This window comes from Mauremys reevesii, linkage group 6 (assembly GCF_016161935.1).
Source record: "Mauremys reevesii isolate NIE-2019 linkage group 6, ASM1616193v1, whole genome shotgun sequence".
In the NCBI taxonomy this organism is placed as follows: domain Eukaryota; kingdom Metazoa; phylum Chordata; order Testudines; family Geoemydidae; genus Mauremys; species Mauremys reevesii.
In genome coordinates, this window is record NC_052628.1 from 23,265,949 (window position 1) to 23,288,759 (window position 22,811).

Below are 22,811 nucleotides of genomic sequence, written 5' to 3' on the forward strand. Positions count from 1 at the left end.
CAATCCTTTCAGTTTTATTAATCTAAGGTCTTATTTGCAACATGGTAAAGACACCTGTTTTTAAAGCTATAAGACAGGGGTAGGCAACCTATGGCAGGCGTGCCAAAGGCGGCATGCGAGCTGATTTTCAGTGGTACTCACACTACCCGGTTCCTGGCCATCGGTCCAGAGGGCTCTGCATTTTAATTTAATTTTAAATGAAGCTTCTTAAACATTTTAAAAACCTTATTTACTTTGCATACAACAATAGTTTAGTTATATATTATAGACTTATAGAAAGAGAACTTCTAAAAACATTCAAATGTATTATTGGCATGCGAAACCTTAAATTAGAGTGAATAAATGAAGACTCGGCACACCACTTCTGAAAGGTTGCCGACCCCTGCTGTAAGATGTTTAAACTGACAATGTCATTTAAGTTGACAAGTAGCATTTTACTTATGCCTTCTTCCTAATTTTCATCAGACCCTGTGATCCGTCTCTGAGCTCAAGCCCCATTCCCCTAGATCATGATCACTGCACTATAACTATGTCTGTGCTGGTGGAGTATAAAGCTCTTTCTGAATCCTGACCAATACTTTTTTAGCCAATAGGAAATGGTTAATATGCTATTTTGTTGACATTATTCTACTAGGGAATGAAACATCCACACATTATTATAAAGAATCCTGTGGCACCTTATAGACTAACAGACGTTTTGCAGCATGAGCTTTCGTGGGTGAATACCCACTTCTTCGGATGCAAGTGATGCATCCGAAGAAGTGGGTATTCACCCACGAAAGCTCATGCTGCAAAACGTCTGTTAGTCTATAAGGTGCCACAGGATTCTTTGTTGCTTTTACAGATCCAGACTAACACGGCTACCCCTCTGATACTTGACACATTATTATGTATTTTTAATTGGATTCAAACCTAGAAGCCCAAAGTGTTATGGCACAGAATCACTTAATCTTTAATTTTATGTTCATACGCTGTTACCCGCACACTTTGAGGCACCCATCTTTACCTTGTTCCTAGGGCTCAAGGTGTAACCCCATACTCTAAGGCACCAGCCTTTACCCTTCCACGGGCTCAGGGCATAACCTTACACCCTGCAGGTTTGCAGGGTCTTTTACCAATGAAAGAGCCTTACACAGTAATATCCTTAACCTCTGGCAAGCCAGGATCAGGTCATGCGGGGACTCCAGCTTCTGCACGATATAGTTGGCAGGATGTTGAGGTCTGGCAGCTCTGATCTTGGGCTGTGTCCTGAAGCTGATTCCAAAGAACTTCCTTTTGGACTCCTGTTCATATAGTGAAACTTGAGTCCTGCTTAGCTATACCTTAACCAATCATTTTACTAAAATTCTTCACCCAGTCATACCCCACCACCTGAGTTGATTTACACCTTGCAAAATTAGTTCTGTAACAGTCAGAAACAATCAAAGAACCAGACAGAAACCACACAGATAAACAATAAAGTAGGAAACATAAAAGCAAAACAATAAAGAAGTAGAGATTTCACACCCACTATGTTGATAAGTCATTCCTTGCCACACAGAATGCTATCAAACAAAGTTTTCTTTAAACATGTTTCTTTATCTGTTGATGATGGGTACTATTAGGACAGTATCTCCTTCTTAACAGCCTGATATTACATTATTTTAATGTAATTTAGATGAAATGTGAGGCTGTGACTTTCTGCTTCTTGGTTCATGGCTGCTGCTATCCTAATACGGCTGCAGAAAAAGGCCTCAGACCTCATAACACTTATATATCTGGCAATCCTCTCACCCCTTTGCAGGCAGAGAGAGGATTTAGCTACACATCTGCCATACGGAGGTTAGATAATGAGCCAAATTCTGGTCCTCATCCCTAAACCACTCACTACCATACTGTATATTCCTTACTCAAGAAAAGGAGTATGCTTTTGTATAATTCAACGCAGGAAGACAAAACAAGTGAAAAGTTCAGGTTCACTGAGCCTTCAGAGGAGTCTTGGGAAGGAATGAGGCTGATGAAGCCTGGGGTTAAGAGATGGTCAAGAGCTGTGTCAAAGCTCTTTCAGGAATAAAAATGAAAATGAAACTCTGAGGCAATATTGGTACCCCCAAGAGACTAACTGGTTCCACCAATCACATGAATAAAGACTTAAAAATTGAATGGATACTTTTTTTTCTCTTTTACATTAACTGTCAATGTAGCAGCAGCACACTCTACTACATATATAAGCAAAGAAATCACAACTTCATTTTGTATAGTACCTTTCATACAAGCTATACCCAGAACACCCTCAGGAGTTCAATTCTATGTGACGCTGGCAGATCAGGTACCAGCTCATGCCAATGCCCAGTGCCTCACTGAACATTGACAAATGCATAGCTGGAAACCAGCCTGGCTCGCCTGTGTGTCCATTTTGTTAAAATAGATATTAGAGTTCTACGAATCTGTTTAGTGTTTAGACATTATGCAATGCTCATAGGATACTGCATGTATTAATCTGACATAATGTCTGTATCCCATGTTATAAGGTAACATTAAGTGTTTGCTCTGTAACTATAAAAATGTTTGCTAAGACTGTAAACCCCCACAGTCCAGGGACATGCATTACCAAGTGCGAAAGGCTAGTTTACAAAAGGTGTTATCTTCTCCCCTCAAAAAGAAGGCCAGACAGACCATTGTGGGACTTCAGTGGACAAAAGACTTTACTGATTGCTTCTCCCATACCCATGAAGAGGGTACCTGCACAAGCCCTCCTCCCATCTAAGCTTGAATCAGTGTTTCCCCAGGAATTGAAATTAGGGGGAGTGTTCGAATTTACCAGGGGAAGGGAGGGGAGTCAAGGCCGATGAGGGGTGAGACCGTGAGAGTGAACATGGGCTGTATGGCACCATAGTAAAAACTGAAAAATGTTTCATGACCATTTCATTAGATTTAACTCATGTTTTAAAATCATCACACACATTAAAGTTGGCCACTCAAGCCTTCTATGAAGCACTACATCTACATCCTTCTTGGTTTCTTGTTATAATTTTGCATAACTCTGTTAATGAACTTCTTGAATGCAATGCGTTCATCTTGGTGGCTTCTTGTGTGTCCAGTACTTCCATTCCTTCAACTGATATGCTCATTAGTTCATTCACATGATCAGGCAGAAGGTGACTTCTTTCAAAACACAAAATTCTATTCAGTGATGAAAAAGAATGCTCAACTGTAGCTGTTGTGACTGGGAGTAGCAAGAGATGAATTCCTACTTCTTTCATCCCAGGAAACATAGCATAAAGATCGGGTCGAGCCACTAGTGATGATAAAAAAGAAGTTGAAGTCAAATCTTCATTTATTCGTCATATGATATTCCACTCTGTGTTCAAATTCTCTATTCTGTCCTGAGCACATGGCAGCCCCTGTTGCTGGTAGTGCCTCACTCCACTCGACTGTAGGTGTTTTATAGGACAGGGATCTGTAAAAGCTATGTAGAGGTTGAGTAGAATCTATAAGTCGCTGTTGTAGATTTTTAAGAATCAAGTCTGTGTACTTTTTCAGTTGTCTAACAAACACTTCTTGCCTTCTTCACTTAAGGATTCAATATAAATGCCTTCATTAGTCAACTTCTGGACTGAAGTCTTTGCTTCTTCCAGTACTTTTTCAATGGATAGCTCTCTGATTGATCCAAATGTAGCTTCTACTGCTGGACAAAGATCTACTACTGTTGTAGCAGATGCCTGGATGGCATTGTTTAGTGCCCCAAGTGGTTTCAACAGAAGACTTACAAGAGAGAGAATGGCAATAGTCTTCTCTGAATGTAGTAGCAAAAGTAATCCACCAGCCTCACTACTTAGATCCATCCCATCTTGGTAGATACTTTCCAAAGCCAGTAATAACGGCTGGAGTAATTTTAAGACAACAGCCAAGGATCGCTCATGAGAAAGCCAGAGGGTTTTCCCAGGTTGGACTAATTTGAACTTCAATCCCAGTGTATCTTCTATATTTTCCAAGATATTCAATCTTTTTGGACTCTTGCTGAAAAAATAATGTAATGAAGACATTAATTTATAGCTTTTTTAATGGTTTTTTAAGTCTGCCGCTTGTACTAGCACTAGTTGGAGTAGATGGCATCTGCAGTGTGTATAGGAGAGATTAGAGTTGCACTTTTCTCTGAGCAAAGCTTGTGCTCCACCATGTCTTCCAGAGAAGTTTGCAGCTCCATCAAATGCACAAGCAGCCATCTGTTTGGGGTCCAACTGACAAGCATTTAAGTCTTCTAATGGGTTATCACAGATGCAGATGATCTGTCTTCTATAACTTGAACATCTAGAAAGGCATCTACTGGCCTACCACTGACATCAAGATAACATACACAATGACTTAATACTTGATGCCCATTTGCATCGGTTCATTCATTAGCCATGTATGAAAATTTTTTGAACGTGGTGAGAGAGTTCATCACTTTTTCAACTGATGAGTCTTTCACTGTTGTACCACATGCTTCTAGCCAGTGAGTTCAGTTTCTTGCAGAAAGATAGTGAGTATTTGCTGGTCTTGTTCAGAACCAGTGTTCAACTTCAGGATGAACAAGTGACAATGCACTTAACATTGGCCTCCAGTTTGTAGTGTGTGGTATCTCTTGCTTAAATAGAACATATGATGCCACAGCCATGTTTATTTGCATGCATTTATCTCCAGCATTCTTACCAGCCTCATTAACACTCATCAGACTCAGAGTTCAGAGGTGCTTTCACATGAGTTCACCTCACAGGTGTGGGGCAAGAAAGCACCTTGCTCGTTCCTCCAGCTGCTCACTGTTCGCTGTGGCCACTGTCGTTGTCTCACCATTCACTCCATCGCTCTGTTGCCAATGGCCTTGCACAGTCACCTTCTGCTGCCACCTGCCACTGTGACCGCTGCGAGTTGGTCTCTTGAGGTTCCACCCAGCTCTCAGTGATTTCAGCTGAGATCTCAGTGGGAGAACCGCACTGCTAGTGCAGACTGGTCCGTCTCTTCCACAGAAACACTCTGTTTGCTGGATACCTAGGTAGATTAGGTATGAATGTAAATACAATCTGGTCCTGAAGCCTTTCTCCCCAGACCCGAGCTCATCACTAGCTGTCAGGGAAAGCTCATTTAGATTTTGCTTAAAATCATAATTTGAAATTATTAGGTTGGCCAACATCACCGGAATGAATACACTGACATTCTCATAAAAAACAACAGCTAGTCTATGTTCATACTTTTCAAATCTATTATACTTTTTCAGATACATGTATTTTATCATACACTTTACATACTTTTAAAGTGTGTATTGTTTCAATTCAAATTTCCAAAAAATAACTAAATTGGCAATACTGCATGTAACTAGTTCACAAAACTGGGGGGGGAGGGGAAGAGAGAGAATTCAGGGGGGTGTAGGGAAATCCCTGGCTTGAATGCTGGGGGAGGACATAAAAATCCCTGTCAAGGAAGAATGATCACTATGCTGCTTGGAATTTGAAGAGGGCAATATTTCTAAGCATAAGCAAGGGAGTCCCAAGCTGCTTGGGTTGTGTTAGCCCTAAAGCATAGACCTTGCATATTATAGCATCTACTATTACCTCTTATTTCTTTCTTAGTTAGTAAACATTCAGTTAATTTACTACAGGATTGGCTACATACGCTGTCTTTGGTGAGAGATGTGAGGTGCAATTAACTTGGGGTAAGTGACTGGTCCTTTGGGATGTGAGTAACCTGAATATTGTTGTGGTTTTGGGGTCGAGACCATCTATCACAAAGTAAGGCTTGCCTGATGGCAAGATAGTCTGGAGTGCCCAAATGGGCTGTTTGTTATTCCATGTTGAGGCTGTTGTACTGCTTGAGCAGGTCACACCTGGTACTTGGTTGGTGAAAGCTAAGTATAGAACACACAGACAGTTTGGGGTTTGTGCCCTGTTTTCTAACAGTCTGCCCTGAGATTGGCACACATGCTTGTGAGCCACTCTAGACAGTCTGACATACAACATGGCCGGGGTTCAGTAATAAATAACAACGGACAGTGAAATTAAGGACAGGAGAGTGAAATTGTAAGCATGAGATCAAATACATTTTCAGCTCAGAACTGAAATTTGATGAAGAGTTAATGAGACAGAATGAGATATAGGAGGCCTGTTTCAAATGGCGAGAGCTGAAGAGGAGAGCTTTGCACCAAGAAAAGTGAGACTAGGATTGAGAGTAAATATACAATCAACTAATGGCAGGAAATTCAGGTATTTACAAATACAGAGTATATAGGATCATTTAAAATAATCATACTTAATAAACGTAAAACACTGTGAAGCAATGTGGTGCAGTTATGGGGCTGGGCTCAGTTACACCTGTGTAACACCACTAAAGACAATGAGATTGCCCTAGTGTAGAGGAGGCAGAATTTGGACCATGAGGTGGAAGGGAGGGAGCTACTTAGCAGTTTGATATAATAAGGGGAGCAGTTCCAACACCTGCTGTTCCATGAATCCATATTTGCATGAATATTCTCAATACTCTCTTGCCCTGAAATTTCTGATAAAAAAACCCATTGGTATCATGAGTGTTTACAGAACACAGAAAATTGGGTGATGAAACCGTCAAAACCATCCTGGAGAATTCACTGTTTTATCTAGGTTAATGTTCATGGATAGATTTTGCAGTATTCGCTTATCTCTAGTATTTGATAATAGCTGCACATTTGCTGTTCAAATAAAAAAGTGGATTCACTACAATCCTAGTGTTAAGATATGTGCTCCATTTACTTACAAAATAGATTTGTGCTGTAAAACTGACACATGAAATACAAGTGGCAGATAAATGGTCTAGCGGGCAATTTTAATTAATTTTTGCATTTTATAATTACATTATGTTGTAAATGACTCCTTTTCTTCTAAGAGACCCAACAGTAACCTCAGCCTTACTCTGTCCTGTCTTGGGGTTTTTTTATTTCAAATGTGCTTCCCGAAGAGGTGAGTTATGGAGGATAGCCAAATCTTTCAATAATTTTACTTTTCCTTTGTGGGCTACTGTGACCAGGGCAGCTGGCTCTTTAAAGGGAGATGGGTCTCCTTTGACAGCCAATTCTCCTCCTGAGGTGGAAAAAATGAAGATCATGTGACCCAGTCAGGCCTCTGGGTAGATAAGGAACAGGCCTGGGGAGAGACTCCAGGAAGAAAAGCCTAGGAGTGGCTTGATGAAGAGTGAGAAAGGATGAATATGTAAAGCTTAAAATGTGTGACCTTTTGATTTGGACTTTGAGGACTTCATTTTGGAACTGTTTATGATAACAAACCAGCTCAAGTAAGGGTGTTATTGGATATGAGCAAGTCTTTGTGAAATTACTGAGGAGCCCTGAGAAGAAGGAAACTGAGGCAGGGATGCTACATGCCATGAGGGTTGCTCTGAAGGCTACTACCCCCTTACAGCTACAAATGGACACAATTAGAAAAATGACATATCAAGTCTTAATTGTTTTTTTAATGAAGTGTACTCAACTCAAAAAGCTGCAGAAAGGGACAATATCACAATTGCCCCTAATTCTGCAATCCTATCCAGTAGTGCAAATTCCTGTGCTTGTGTGGATCCCAGTTGGTTCAGATCTAGAGCAGGAGCTCTGTCTGGGTATGGGGGTCTATGTTAGCAGACCCAGTTGTAGGATCTGGGCCTATAGAGTAGCAGTTCTGAACTTTTTATACATTTGAATATTTATTTTAATTAAGTGGCATATGCTGATCTCTGCTAGAGTGGTGTAAACCCAGATTTTCATTGGTGTAACTGAGATCAGGATGTGGCCCTGATTGGTTAAAGACAACAGTAAGACATTCCAAGATGCCCTTGACTTTTAACAAAAGTTGGAGCTTGTAGTCTCATTTCTGTACAGGAATCAAGTAGATAGGCAAGAGCCACAAAGTTCAGATCCCTATTTTTAAGCATCTAATTTCAGGTTTATTCAGCTCTGGTGTGTTGGTTTGTTCCCTTCTCTACACACAACTGAAATATATCAAAACTTTGCCCTTGTTCCTTTCTTTCTCACATATTTGGTTGTAATTAGGTGCTTCATTTGTAAAGTTTCTTATGCAAAGCCTCGCAGTCGGAGCAGGGTTACATAAGGTTTATATCTTTCCTCGTGCAAAGTGCAGAAGTCCCCTGGGTCTCACATTAAATCAGAGTCTAAATCTTGGATATCATCCCATTTTCTAACCTTTTGATATTTTTTTCTAATGTTGCCAGACTTATTCTAAAGCCCTCTTTGAAAAATACAAAGACTATGGGCCTAATTCTCATTTACACTAGGAAACTCTGGCTGTGCAAAGGGGCTTTAGTGCAAATGAGAAACAGACCCAAACAATTTTTGTATGCTTAGGCTGATACCAGAAAAAAATTACATCTTATTGAAGAATAGATTTATAATTTTAAAAGAAAAAATCATAGGAGAAAAAAGTATGGAAATATCTATTGTGGCAGAGCTCTGACCTTGCTCCCGTGGGTCCTGCGCTTCTAGGCGGTTTATGCTAGCCTCAGTGGCTCACTGTGACCCTCCACGTACCCCTTCTCTCTCTAGGGCCAGGGTTACAGTCTACTGAGCCCTTTTCATCATAGGCTGCAAGGAGGCTGGTGAGAGAACTCCCACAGTCTCTGTTCAGCCTCCTGTCCTGACAGGGACCTGACTTCCCCTTCCAGGAGCTGTTCCTGTAGCGGTGGGTTGTGGGGAACCCGGGCCCGCCCTCTACTCCGGGTTCCAGCCCAGGGACCCTAATGGTAGCAGTTGTTGGCAGCCAACCTTTCACTGCCAGAGTTGCTACATTTCCCTGGGCCACTTCCCCACAGCTCTCCTGCTTCTCCCTTCTTCACCCTTACCTTAGGGCTCCTTTAACAATGGTTTGAGGGTGTCTTCAGTAACCAGCCCTTCAGCCGCACTTCCTCTCCTCTGGCTCCCTGACTTCCCTGCCTGACTGGAGTGAGCCCTTTTTATAGTATCAGCAGGGCCTTAATTAGAGTCAGGTGGTCACATTAACTGAATGGCCTCACCTGACTCTTTACAGGTTAATTAGAGTCAGGTGTTCTCATTAGCCTGGAGCAGCCCCTGCTCTGGTCAGTCAGGGAACAGAAAACTGTTAATCCAGTGGCCAGTATATCTGCCTTCTGCTATTCTGCTGTACCCAACTGGCCTGGGTCTATCACACTATATTGGTATAGTATTTTTTAAACTGCTTTTCGGTTCCTTGGAGCTCAGATGCCTCATGGTCTCAGAAACCATCCGATGGTCCAGGAACATCTACATCGAGCACATCACCGGCCACCAACAGTACCAGGCGGCATGAGGCAGAGTGACATTGTTCTTCGACTATGAGAAAGGGACCAAGACACTTTCTCCGTTGGATCATATGAACTGGAACCATAAACTCCCTGAACATTCAATCTCGCCAAATGAGGGTCAAGCCGTCCTCATCATCATATCCACTCATTATACTCCACACCCGAACATAGCCACTTTATGAACCTTATACTCTCATATCTCAATGTCTGTACTTTGACCCATCAACCTTTTACTCCCAATCGGGGATTATGTATTCCTTATGCCACCCGATCGTAAACCAAACTTTGCACCCTCGATAATCTGTATGTTATTCCCTGATAACCAGAAACTTCTGTGCTTAAACTCTGTACTGTTCACTTTTTTTTAACATCATCTTAATAACATTTTAAAATCTGTTCCTATCAGTTTAATTTCTTCTGATGGACATCTACAACACCTGCTCTGAAGATGGAGTCTCCTGCTGCCATTTTTGAAAAAATTGATGCTGCCTTGAAGATACTTTGCTACTTTGGAAGAAAATCCTTTCTCTGCTCCTGAGACATGCTCGGCTGCACTCTTGGTGGCTGCTGCTGCTCCTGCATCCTCTACCTCAGCGGAAGCCCATCCCGAAGACCACCCTTGGTGTCTCACGGAAGACACGGACTGCCATCAAGGATGAAAAAAATCCAAAGAAAGCCCCTGTGGATACCTCTGCAGGGAGACTTAGCACCAGGAGGATGGCTCTTTGGGACCTTACATCCAGGAGCAACAACTCCTCAGGAGGAAGGCCCCTGGAGAACCTCTCCCACTGCCCAGGACCAGGATGCTGAGCACTGCCCTGCTGCACCTGAAAAGGTTGCTACTAGAGGAGCCCCCTGATGACCAAGGACCAGGATGCTGATCGCTGCCCTGCTGGGAAGGAGGCTACCAGAGGAGCCCGCCCCGATGACCCAGGATCAGTATACTGATCGCTGCCCTGCTGCTCCAGAGAAGGATGCTCCCGAAGGAACCACCTCCTCAACCCCAGACCCCAAAACTACTTACCACCTGGCTGCCCGGAGGAAGGCTGCTCAAAGGGGAATGCACTCCACCGCCCAGGATCTCGATGTCACACGCTGTCCTTCTGGGCAAAGGGATATCGTGGCCAGTGAGTTTAGCACCCCCGCAGGAGCAACTTCACCTCCTCAAGCTTCTCTACCAGACTGAGAGGAATCACCTGGCGAGTCTGCAGGCACAACAGAGGTCCGCCCCACAGAGGGTGAGGCAGGGAAAGACGACTGCATCTACCTCCAGTACCTGATCCCTACAGGTCTTCTCCTCTGTCCCTTCTGCTTCCCCATCCATGGAGTCCAGACTGTGGGGGCCCTCAGCAAACACGTTTGTAAGACCTACAACAAATGAACTGCTTTCTGGTGTAGCCGCTGTGATCTACCCTTCGAGACTCAAAAGAAATGTAAGTACCATCAAACCACATGCAAGGGACCCTTCACTACCATTAAGGTCAATCCCACTGACACCCTGCTGGATCCAACCCTGACACCCACCGACACTCTGGCTTCAGTACCCCAGCCAGCATCCCCAGAGCCACAGCATGTAAGGGGGGACCAACTGCCAACCAAGGGAAGCGCGACCCCTGCCTCGAGGACTGACTGACAAGGTGATGCCACCAAAAGAACCAGCCCCATTTCCAGAATCCCCATGCTGGACCCTGCTGTGAGGGGGATCCCCGCCATCTCACAAGTCAGCAACCTCACCAGACACCTCAGCGACCTCATAGAAACTCTCTGACACAACACGGATACAAAACGGGGCAGTGCTCCCGCACAGGTAACCTCATGTAGCCCTGCCGTAGGAGCAACTAGCACCACCCCCAGGCCACCCAGCAAGATCCAACCAACGGAGGAGCCTCCCGCAGCCCCCAGATCCCACGGCTGTACCCCGCCCCCGGGAGACCCAACACTTCCTCCAAGGTTGCCCAGCGAGACTCCGACTGCCAAAAAACTCAGGCCCCACGAGGACCCCCCAACTGGATACTATCCGTAGAAGAACCAGAACCATCCCCAGCGCTTCCAAACATGACCATGCCCCCCCCCCCACCCAAAGCCCAGCACCAGTGCTTCCAGAACTCCACTCCCTTCTGGAAGATCCAGCACTGCTTCAGAGACACCAAGAGCTGCCCCACCCCCACTGCACCAGGACCCCTGCCTCAAGATCCACCTGAACACCGCTTCCCAATCTGAGGGACAACAAGGCCACAGACCGTCCCCGCAGCACCTCCACCTGCAGAGACAATGCAGCAGGAGGAGTGACGGCCGCGAGTGAGGGTCGCCACGCCGTGGCAATCCACTTGGATGGAGGAGCTGGCAAAGGCTGAGGACTTTGAGAACTTTGACACACCGATGGACAGACTGACCGCAGAACTGTCTACGGAAATTACACTGAAAAGGAGGGAACCCCAGGAGGCCGCATGGGCCACTCGCAGATACCCCGCGCCAAGCCATAACAACACTGCCAGAGAAGGCAGGAGAGAGGATGTTGGCCGCTGCTACAATCCGGCGGCCACATCCTGTATTCAGAAACTATACAGGACGAACTGCATGAAAGCCATGAGGGAGATCCTCGATGGGATCTCCTCCTACTGTGCCATCCAGCCTGAGAGGCTCTACTCCTGTCCTACTTCAAGGATGTGTTTGATCACGAGGCCCAGACCAACGTGCGATGCCCAGAATGCCTTCTCCCACTACCCTGGATCAACCTCCTGGAGGACCTGGAGTGAGATTTTTCCCCGCAGGAGGTGCAGGCAAGGCTGACAAGGACCAAAAACATTGCCCCGGAAAAGATGGTATCCGCTACCACCTGCTGAAGAAGCGAGACCCCAGCTGCTTGGTGCTTGCTGCCATCTTCAACAAATGCAAGCAGTTCTGCCATGCTCCCCGGTCCTGGAAAAAGTCCATGACTGTGCTCATCCACAAAAAAGGTGAACGAGACGACCCCGGCAACTGGAGGCCCATCTCCCTCTGCTCCACCATCTACAAGCTGTATGACAGCTGCCTTGCGGCAAGGATCACAGACTGGTCAGTGTGTGGGGGTGCCATCAGCTCAGTGCAGAAAGGTTTCATGTCCTGCGAGGGATGCTACAAGCACAACTTGCTTCTTCAGATGGCTATCCAGAAGATCAGGATGTCCAAGAGGCAGTGCGCCATAGCATGGCTTGATCTGACCAACGCCTTCGGGTCCATATCCCACCATCACATCTTTGCCACCCTGAAAGAGTTCGGGATGCCAGAAACCTTCACCCAGATCCTCCAGGACCTCTACAAGGACTGCACCACCACCATCCACGCCACGGAAAGAGAGACAGATGCCATCCCCATCCGCTGCGGCGTGAAACAAGGATGCCCTCTTAGCCCCATCATCTTCAACCTGGCCATGGAACCACTCATCCAAGCCGTCTCCAGCGGCCTGACTGGCTTCGACCTGCATGGCAAGAAAATCAGCATTCTGGCCTACGCAGACGATCTGGTCCTGGTTGCTGACAGCTCAGAAAGCCTCCAGCAAATGCTCAATGTCACCAGCCGAGCTGCCGATTGGATGGACCTCCACTTCAACCCCCAAAATTGCACCTCCCTCCACGTTGAGGGCAGTGCCAGGGCTCTCATCCAGCCATCACAGTTCCTGATCCAGGGCGAGCCCATGGCCTCCCTCGAAGAGGGAGAGGTATACCAACATCTTGGCACACCCACAGGAGTCCACGTCCGACAGACCTCGAAGACACCATCGCGGAGACCCTGCGAGACGCGGCCCAAATTGACTCCTCCCTGCTTGCCCCCTGGCAAAAGATCAATGCCCTCAATACCTTCCTGATCCCCCACATCTCCTTTGTCTTCAGGGGATTGGCCATAACCAAGGTGCCCCTGAACAAGGCCGACAGCACCATCAGGCTGCTGGTGACGAAATGGCTCTACCTTCCCCAGAGGGCCAGCACTGACATAATCTACATTTCCCACAGGCAGGGCGGCGCCAACGTACCTCGGATGGGCGACCTCTGTGACGTGGCACTGATGACCCACGCCTTCTGCCTCCTGATGTGCCTGGACCCGACGGTGAGGAGCATCGCACAGGAAGCCGTATGGAACGTGGTCAGGAAAGGCATTGCCAGGGCCCCTTTCCGAGCAGGACGTTGACACTTACCTCAGCGGTTCCCTGGAGGCTCAGTTCGGGCGAGAGGGGGGAGACCTGTCCTCTCTCTGTTCCGCTCCCACAACGCCTCAAGACACCTAGAAAAGAGGATCGGCTGCCGCTGGAAGTGGTGCAAGGAGCGCCAGGAGCTGAGAATACTGGTTCCACACATAAAAGACCCAGAACCACACCATCATCACCCCGACCTCCAGAACGATGCTGGAAAGGACCCTGAAAGATGCCATCCACTGCCACTATACCAAGAACCTCAAACAGAAGCCGGACCAGGGCAAGGTGTTCAAGGTGTCCAGCAAGTGGGACGCCAGCAACCACTTCCTCCCCGGGGGCAACTTCACTAGGTTTGCCAACTGGAAATTCGTCCACAGGGCCCGACTCCACTGTGTTCCCCTCAACAGAGCCATCCGCCACAGCAACCGGGACAAGCACTGCAGGAAGTGCCGCTACGCCAACAAGACCCTGCCCGACATTCTGTGTGGATGCAAACAGCACTCCGGAGCCTGGCGGCACTGCCACAATGCCATCCAGAACCGGCTGGTGAAAACCATTCCGCCATCCCTGGGGAAGATCACCGTCGACTCCGCCATCCCTGGGACAGACAGCCGACTGCGACCCGACATCGTTGTGACGGACACAGAAAAGAAGAAGGTCCTTGTGGTCAGGGGCGGCTCTAGCCATTTCGCCACCCCGAGCACGGCGGCACAAGCAGGGACGTCTGCGGGAGGTCCACCGGAGCCCTGCCTGCCGCCCTCCCGGCGACCGGCAGAGCGCCCCCCACGGCATGCCTCCCCAAGCACGCACTTGGCGTGCTGGGGCCTGGAGCCGCCCCTGCTTGTGGTAGACGTCACTGTGCCATTTGAAAACAGGTCACCAGCCTTCCACGAGGCCTGAGCACGGAAGGCTTTGAAGTATACCCCGCTGGCTGAGACCCTGAAAGCCCAGGGCTACGAGGTCCAGATACATGTCCTGATCGTGGGAGCCCTGGGCTTGTGGGACCCCCCACAATGAGACGGTACTGAGAGCGTGCGGAGTTGGTCAACGCTGCGCCCGGCTCATGAGACAGCTCGTGGTGTCAGACACCATCAGGTGGTCCAGAGACATTTATACGGAACACATCACAGGACACAGTCAATACCACATTGAGTAATTGAGACCGCTGACCAGGGAAATAACCCACTTCTTTCCCTGACGAACCAAGGGATGCACTCCACCCATGTACTTATTTGCTACACTGATACTGATTTGGACTCTTAATACATTCCACGGGTACCCGAGCCCATTTATCCACTGATGCTCTAAAAACTCCCACACCCCAATCTGGATCTATGCTGGTTATGCGATATGTATCTCTTCATCCTTGTAACCGATACCTGTAATCCCTCATAACTCAAGCCCAGATGTACATTACCTTCCCTCTTAACTTGTGTATATTTTATTTTAAACATTAACTTTAATAAAAAAATTTAAACCAAATAGAAAATCTGAATTGAAATCTGCTTATTGGGTAGATATTAATTAAGGAGACTTTCTTTTCAGTTGCTGGTAGAGCTACAAGAAGAATTAGAATGCATGTAGGATTTAGTACCTCCTCAGCAAGAGCAATACAGAAATTATCATGGGAGATAGTATTAAAGTTTAAGATTGCAGGTGCCAAGTATATTAAGAAATCCTATAACTAGCACAGACAAAAACAAGCAGCTTGAAATGCCATTTACTAGGTGCCTGATTTCCTTGTAATGCAAATAGTCATACAAAATATGCAGGAATGTGGATTGCTTTGGTTAGAATGGGAAGAGGAAATTGATTTACAAAACAGGAATGGAGTGGAAACTTTAAGAAAGAGCAGAGGAGTAACTCCCACTGTGAGATATGCACTAAATATGGCATGTAACTTACTCTATCCTTAGGAATTGCTCTGAGACTTTAAACAATATTATGTATTACACCATAGTCAAGATAATGTGCAAGGTGAAAAGTACTAAGGATTTTAGTCTTGAGTTATCCTTCACATCAATTTAAATCTGCTGTGCCAAATTCTCCTCTTAATTACACCTGAGCAACCCCATGGCTTTCAAACATGTGGTACTGTACTGGAGTAATTGGTGTACCTCACAGTAAGCAGGGCATGGCCCTATATGTTGAAGTAAGGTCTCTGCAACATGTTTGCTGCCCGCCCACCTTCCCGGAACTCACAGGGGAGCCCAAGCAACTCAGGTATGAGAGTCTGCAGTAATTTTAGCCCGTTTTCCCCTTAACGCTTTAGAAGCCTCAAGGCTCCAGGTACACTCCGTATGTGTTGGGTTGTCAAGGGGGCCAGGTAGAAGAGTGGAAACCAGGGATTTCCTCACCAATGGCCCCCTCATCTCCAGCTGTTCCCCTAAGATCCATGGGGTTTAGGGGATTGGATATGCAGCTTCTTCCAGAGAAGAGCAAATTTTCCTCTCAGCTCCAATGGAAGAATGAGGAGGAAAGAAGGTGAGTTGAAACTCATGGAGTCTCCCTTTTCCTGTGCTGTGTGGAAAAAGCCATTCCAGGGAGAATGGGGCTTTACATTAAATAATAAAAGCACTGGAAAAGGGATGCCACATAAACAGGTAATTCACATTGTACAGTTTTGAAATGTGCCCTGTTATTCTGATATAGATTGTTGATAGGGCTTTTTTTTTTTCTGTACCATCAAATGTCTTAATACATATTTGGACAGGTGTCCACTTGCTTATCTGGCTCTTCTATAGGAAGAAACTCTTATCTGTCTTTTCAATTATTTTTACGGATCTACTGTAGTTTTAGGTGTAATCTGTTCTGCAAGGATTGTGTAATCCTTGCTCTGTTTCTATGGACTTGATGTGCTTTGAAACTCATTTCAGAATGAACCATGTTGTGGTATAATATTGAGGGTGATAGTCAGTGTGGAAATGACATATTAGGTTATCAAGTCCATCCTCTGGCAAGTGCTAGCTTGTAGTTCCCAGAGGAAAGATATATCAATAAAAAAAACTGATCTAAAAATTTTATTAAAGCTAATGTTTAAAATCAAGTTTACACAAGTTAAGAAGGAAGGTACTGTACATCTGGGGTCAGGCTTGAGTTATGAGAGATTACAAGTATCGGTTACAAGGTTCACAAGATACATACATAGTACATAACCAGCGTAGACCCACAATGGGGTGCAGGAGTTTTTAAAGTGTCAGTGAATAAGTGATCTCAGGTAGAATGTATTAAGAGTCCAAGTCAGTATTGGTGTATTGAATAGGTACATGGGTGAGGTGCGTCCCTTGGTTTGTCAGGAAAGGAAGTGGGTTATTTCCCTGTCCGGCGGTCTCATTTACTCGTCTTAGTACTGATGGTGTCCTGTGATGTGCCCCGTGTAGATGTCTCTGGAGCCCCTGATAGTGTCGGACACCATGAACTGTCTCATGAGCCTGGCCGACTCCGCACGCTTTCAGCTCGTTGTGGGGGTCCCATGCACCCAGGGCTCCTACGACCAGGGCGTGGATCTATCTGATATATCTTTCCTCTGGGAGCTACAAGCTAGCACTTGCAAGGGGATGGACTTGATAACCTAATATGTCATTTCCACACTGACACTGATACTACAGGGGAAGCTTGCCAAAAGGCCAAGAAATTATTTTCTCCCTGACTAAACTCACACAAAGCATGGTGTGTTCTTCATACCAACAATACAAATATTCAGGGTCCACTTATTATATGGTCAAAAAGGGGGAAAAGAAAGATGATTTTGTCCTGGGTAGTTGAAGCAGAATTGCATTAGTCCCTTGTGTACTGTGTTACTATAGCTATATAGTATACTATACATTCAAAAATATACATATAGACCCAGGGACAGACCTTCACCTTCTTTGGTAGGTAGGTGGAGACATAAAAGTGGGTGCATCTCAGATGAGGGCCATTGGAGGAGTGTTCCCTTCCTCAGCTAGAGCCCACACAAGCTGTTCCCCATCAATTCTGTTCAGGGCCGCCCAGAGGATTCAGGGGGCCTGGGGTCTTTGGCGGCGGGGGGCCCCCCGCTTCAGCGGTAATTCGGCGACAGGGGGTCCTTCCACTCTGGGACCCACCACCAAAGTGCCCCAAAGACCTGCAGTGGGGGCCCCCCGCCGCCAAATTACCACCGAAGACCCGGGATTTCAGCGGCGGGTCCCGCTTCGGCAGTAATTCGGCGGCAGGGGATCCTTCCACCCCGGAGTGGAAGGACCCCCCGCTGCCGAATTGCTGATGATGACCCAGAGCGGAAGAAGCTCTGGGGGTCTGGGCCCCGCGAGAGTTTTCTGGGGCCCCTGGAGCAAGTGAAGGACCCTGCTCCAGGGGCCCTGAAAAACTCTCATGGGGGCCCCTGCGGGGCCCGGGGCAAATTGCCCCACTTGCCCCCCTGGGTGGCCCTGATTCTGTTCAGCCGAAGCTGCGCAGATAGGGAGGGCAGGAGCAGCTGCTCTTTATGTCAAGTTTCTCCAGATCCAGTTGATCACTGCTATGACAACCTTAAAAGATTTAATGCTGAAACAAATAGTATCACTTCCTCTTCACAACTTTTGCTCCCAGAGCAGAGAGGGAGTGTGCAGCCACAGGGAGAGACAGATGACAGACCAGCCTTACTGCCATGAAGAAGGGAACCCTGCAGCCAACAAGAAGAACCTTGAGGATGGTATAGCAGGGATTTTCCATTCATACAGGTTCTTCCATATGACAGTAGCATTGGGCTATAAGGGGCTCAAACAAAGTGTAATATGCCAGAACTTGATGGAGAAAGGTGTGAAGAGGAATGCGGAGAGAAAGGGAGGAGGTAGAATTGGTACAATTAGAAGAAATCTTGGTCCAGTAGCCTAAAATCTGAATAATCTTGACATTTGGAGTGAAATCCTGGTCCACTGAAGTCTATGGGGGTTTTGCTATTGACTTCAATGGGCCCAGAATTTCACACATGTTTCTTGAATGATTCTTCCTCTTTGTCCCTCCAAGGCAACTGAAGTGGCTGGCAGTCCCTCCTCTCTGTCCTAAGGTTTCATCTCAGTTCAAGAAGTTCACTGTGTGGCTGTCTTCAGTCCATTGGATTTCCTGGAGTCATCTTTCTCTCTGTCGAGTTCCACAGGGCAGAGATTGTCTTCATTTTTTGTCTCATAGCGTGAACCACATTGCTGGTGCTAAACTAGTAGTATAAATAATAAGGGATAAGTGATCTAATCTGGGCACCTTGAACATTGGGAAAAATTTTTAACTAGCAATAATCACGCCTCAGATTAACTTCATTGGCTATGATACTGCCACTCTACACTGTAAACAGAGCCACAGGAGGAATACTGGGTAACTCCACTCTGAGTTATTTAAAAAAAAAAGAAAAGAAAAAAGAAAAAAAAAAGCTATGATGAGAGCAGATATAAAAATACATGTGCTGTAATCCTCCCAAGCTCACTTGTGGGAGACATCTGTGACAAAGGGTAAAAAATCATTGGTTGTAAATACAGAACAATGGAACAAAACAAGAACAAACAAGAAGTCACTAAATCTGAAAGCAATCTTCCTTTAAAAGCTCCTGTAGGAGCAACAATAGCTCAGGATTAGCAAAACAAACTATTCAGATGTGAAATAATAAAACCTGAACTGGTCCAACAAGAAAGTGGGAGTGCAGTAGAATGATGTATGGGTGTTTTGGTCTATGAAACAAAGTTTAAGGATCTTGAACTACGGGAAGATTAAGCAGTGCAGGATTCTGCTTTACTTTGCACACAATCTCTGGGAGCAGACACAATCTGCTTCTTGTGTACAGACAACCCCCAACTTACGCAATCGTGCCGTTCCGGAAAGCCTTGCGTAACTTGAATTTTGCGTAAGTCAGAAATGTATACCCATACGTTGCGAAAAATTTCCACAACTTGAAAATCCTATTTCTGGCTTATGGAACTTTTCCGTAAGTGCAAATTTGCGTAAGTTGGGTCTTGCATAACCCGCGGAGTGTCTGTAATGTGAGATAGAATCCAAGCCAGAAGCTGCAAAAAAAACCTAAACACCACAAAAGGCTAGTTAGAAGAACCTGTCAATATAATGCAATCACCTGTCCACATTTCCCTGTTCTAAGGGCCTGTGTGGTTCTAGCATAATTTAGAGCACCCCTGAGGTTGCTGTACCTTATACTTAGCTGATGTGGCCTCTACAGGACTGAGAGTGCAAGAGAATGTCCTCTTCCTTTACCATCCCCTTAGCATGCCCCCTGTGCAAAGGGCTGAGAGGAGGGATGTCACACAGCCCTATGCTGCTAAAGGAAGCTACCTATGCAAAGGGTATTGTCACAGGGTGCTCTACTTAAACTGCTGGAGCACCTCCTTGGGGATGCATCTGGGGATTAGCTCTGCCAGGACAATACCCCTTCCTGCAGTTGTACTCCATCACACAGCCTCTCTCAGGACTCGGCTGCTCCCATGTCACAGCTTGGTCCTCTGGACTAATCACTGTAATTTTCCCCTTTGGGGAGGGGAAAGGGTGCATGTATCAAAGTGTCTTGGGACTCCCTGTCTTAGGCAGTCTTCCATTTCACTGCCCCTTAATATTATTGCTACTTTCCCAGTGGCTGGTAGGGGAACCCAGGCCCACCCTCTATACTGGGTTCTAGCCCAAGGACTCTACAACAAGCAGTCAAGGTCTGTACCAGGAGTCGGCAACCTTTCAGAAGTGGTGTGCCGAGTCTTCATTTATTCACTCTAATTTAAGGTTTCGCGTGCCAGTAATACATTTTAACGTTTTTAGAAGGTCTCTTTCTATAAGTCTTTAATATATAACTCAACTATTGTATGTAAAGTAAATGTTTTTAAAATGTTTAAGAAGCTTCATTTAAAATTAAATTAAAATGCAAAGCCCCCCCGGACCGGTGGCCAGGACTCGGGCAGTGTGAGTGCCACTGAAAATCAGCTTGCGTGCCGCCTTCGGCACACGTGCCATAGGTTGCCTACCCCGGTCTATACAGTACTGAACATTACTGCTGTGTCCCTGAGCTACTTCCTACCTTACCATCTCTCACTCTGAGAGTAACTACCATTTTTCACCATACTACCCTCTTATACGCTCTGCTACTGGGCCTTATACAGGCCCCTCCTTTTCGTGTCCAGCTGAGCTTCATCTCTAATTAGTCCTTGCTCCTTATCTCTTCCTCGAGGTGCAGCTTAGGCAGTTAATCAACCCACCTAGCCATCTTCAGGCCTTGTGTGGGATGTACTCCCCATCACAGGTATATATCAGCTTTGTGGCTCCTTCATGCTGGTAGACTAGAATCTACCTACTCACTATAACAATTACTCTTAGCTCTTCTATAGTGCTTCTAATCCATAGATCACAAAGGGCTTTATAAAGGAAGGTTAGTATCATTTCCTTCATTTTACAGATGGGAAAACGGAGGCACTGACAGCTGAAGTGACTTGCCCAAGATCCCATAGTGGGTCAGAGACAGACCCAAGAATAAGATCTAGGTTTCCTGATTCGCAGCCTCATGCTCTGCACCCTTCATATGCAACAGTACAAAGGAGGGTCTTGAACTGGGGACATGACTATGGAATCCATGGCTACACAGTTTGAATGCCAAAACCCCCTGTGTGTGTATGTACGAGGGAAGGGGAGGAGTGGGCACTCCAGTAGCAACCAAAAATAATTCTGCTATCTCTCTGCAGCCTGGGAGGGATGGTAACTCCCATAAGCATGGCCTGATTCCTAGAGAGGGGCATGGGAACCTGGATATAACCCCTTAGTGATTTTTTTAAAATGAAAGAAGAGGATGATTTTTAAACAGAATGAGGTTCAAAAAGTGGCAGCAGCTATTTTTGGGCACCCAAAGGGGAACTTGCAGAGGAATAGATGAAAGCACTGTTTTGCATAAAATAAATCTAACCTAGAGTGCAGTCAGGCTCTCTAAAAGAAATTAAGATGATTTTACAATTTTATACAAACCGGGGGAACAAAGTTTTTAAGAGTTATCCTCAACTACAATTTTTTGAGACGATGAACAGTATTTCACTCTGATCTAATTAGTATTATATTCACCAAAGGTTGAAAATTATACAATAATGGAGCCAGAATTTGTTGGAGACTAAATGTATGACATGCTACTGCTACACATGCCCCCCAAAACTCAACCTTATAACAATTAGCATTAAGATTGAGAGTGTAAATTAACTATAGTCCAAAAATTTAAAATTTAGGAGGCCTGATTCTCCACTTTATTACACCACTTTTATGCTAGGGTAACTAAATCCATGGGTTGCACTGGAATTTCACTGACGTTAGATTGTTCCACAAATCAAGCACAAGATTCCTAAACCACGGTTAAGTCAGCCATGTTGCATATATGTAGGGTGACCAGATAGCAAGTGTGAAAAATCGGGATGGGGCGGGGTGGGGGTGTAAAAGGGTCCTATATAAGACAAAGCCCTTCATATTGGGATAGTCCCCAATAATATGGAATGTTATATGAGATATATGTAGTATTTTTGGCAAAGTGAAGCAAGGCCCTACACCCAACTTGATGGCATTTCTCACCACATCAGATCAATTCCAACATTTCAGGGAATGTTTTAGGCATCAGTGGGAAGAAACCTGTTGATTTTGGTGAAAATCAGAAGTAGGGAAAGTTGGGCAAACAGAGGTCATGGCTTCTGGTTAGCGCAGCCAGCTGCTTCAACTACCTCTGCAATTGTCTACAGTGGTGGCTCTCAACCTTTCCAGACTACTGTACCCCATTCAGGAGTCAGTTTTGTCTTGCATACTCCAAGTTTCACCTCACTTAAAAAGTACTTGCTTACAAAATCAGATGTAAAAATACAAAAGTGTCACAGCACACTATTACTGAAAAATTGCTTACTTGCTCATTTTTAGCATATAATTATAAAATAAATCAGTTGGAATATAAATATTGTACTTACATTTCAGAATATAGTATAAAAAGCAGTATAAACAAATCATTGCATGAAATTTTAGTTTGTACTGACTTTGCTATGGATTTTTATGTAGCCCATTGTAAAAGTAGGCAAATATCTAGATGAGTTGATGTACCTCCTGGAAGACCTCTGCATACCCCAAGGGGTATGCGTACTCCTGGCTGAGAACTGCTGGTCTATAGATCAAATAACCAGTTGATGACAGCCATTAGTAGGGAGACCAGACAGCAAGTGTGAAAAATCGGGACAGCGGGTGCGGGGTTAATAGGATCCTACATAAGAAAAAGCCCCAAATATCAGGACTGTCCCTATAAAATCGGGACATCTGGTCACCCTAGCCATTAGTATCTTCCAGTATGACACCACTCTCCATTTCAACTCTGCCCATAGTCCCAATAGGTTTTAAAATGCTG

The 22,811-nt window shown here is 45.6% G+C and overlaps 1 protein-coding gene and 1 non-coding gene across 3 annotated transcripts in view; one reads left to right on the forward strand and one right to left on the reverse strand.

Annotated features, from left to right (window-relative positions):
* RAI14 (retinoic acid induced 14) overlaps positions 1-22,811 on the forward strand; it is a 159,488-nt gene that overhangs the window by 13,851 nt on the left and 122,826 nt on the right. The gene's annotated exons all lie outside the window — the stretch shown is intronic.
* On the reverse strand, positions 18,624-18,759 carry LOC120408784. Its single transcript, XR_005600961.1, has one exon. It is a non-coding gene; the product is annotated as a U4 spliceosomal RNA (small nuclear RNA).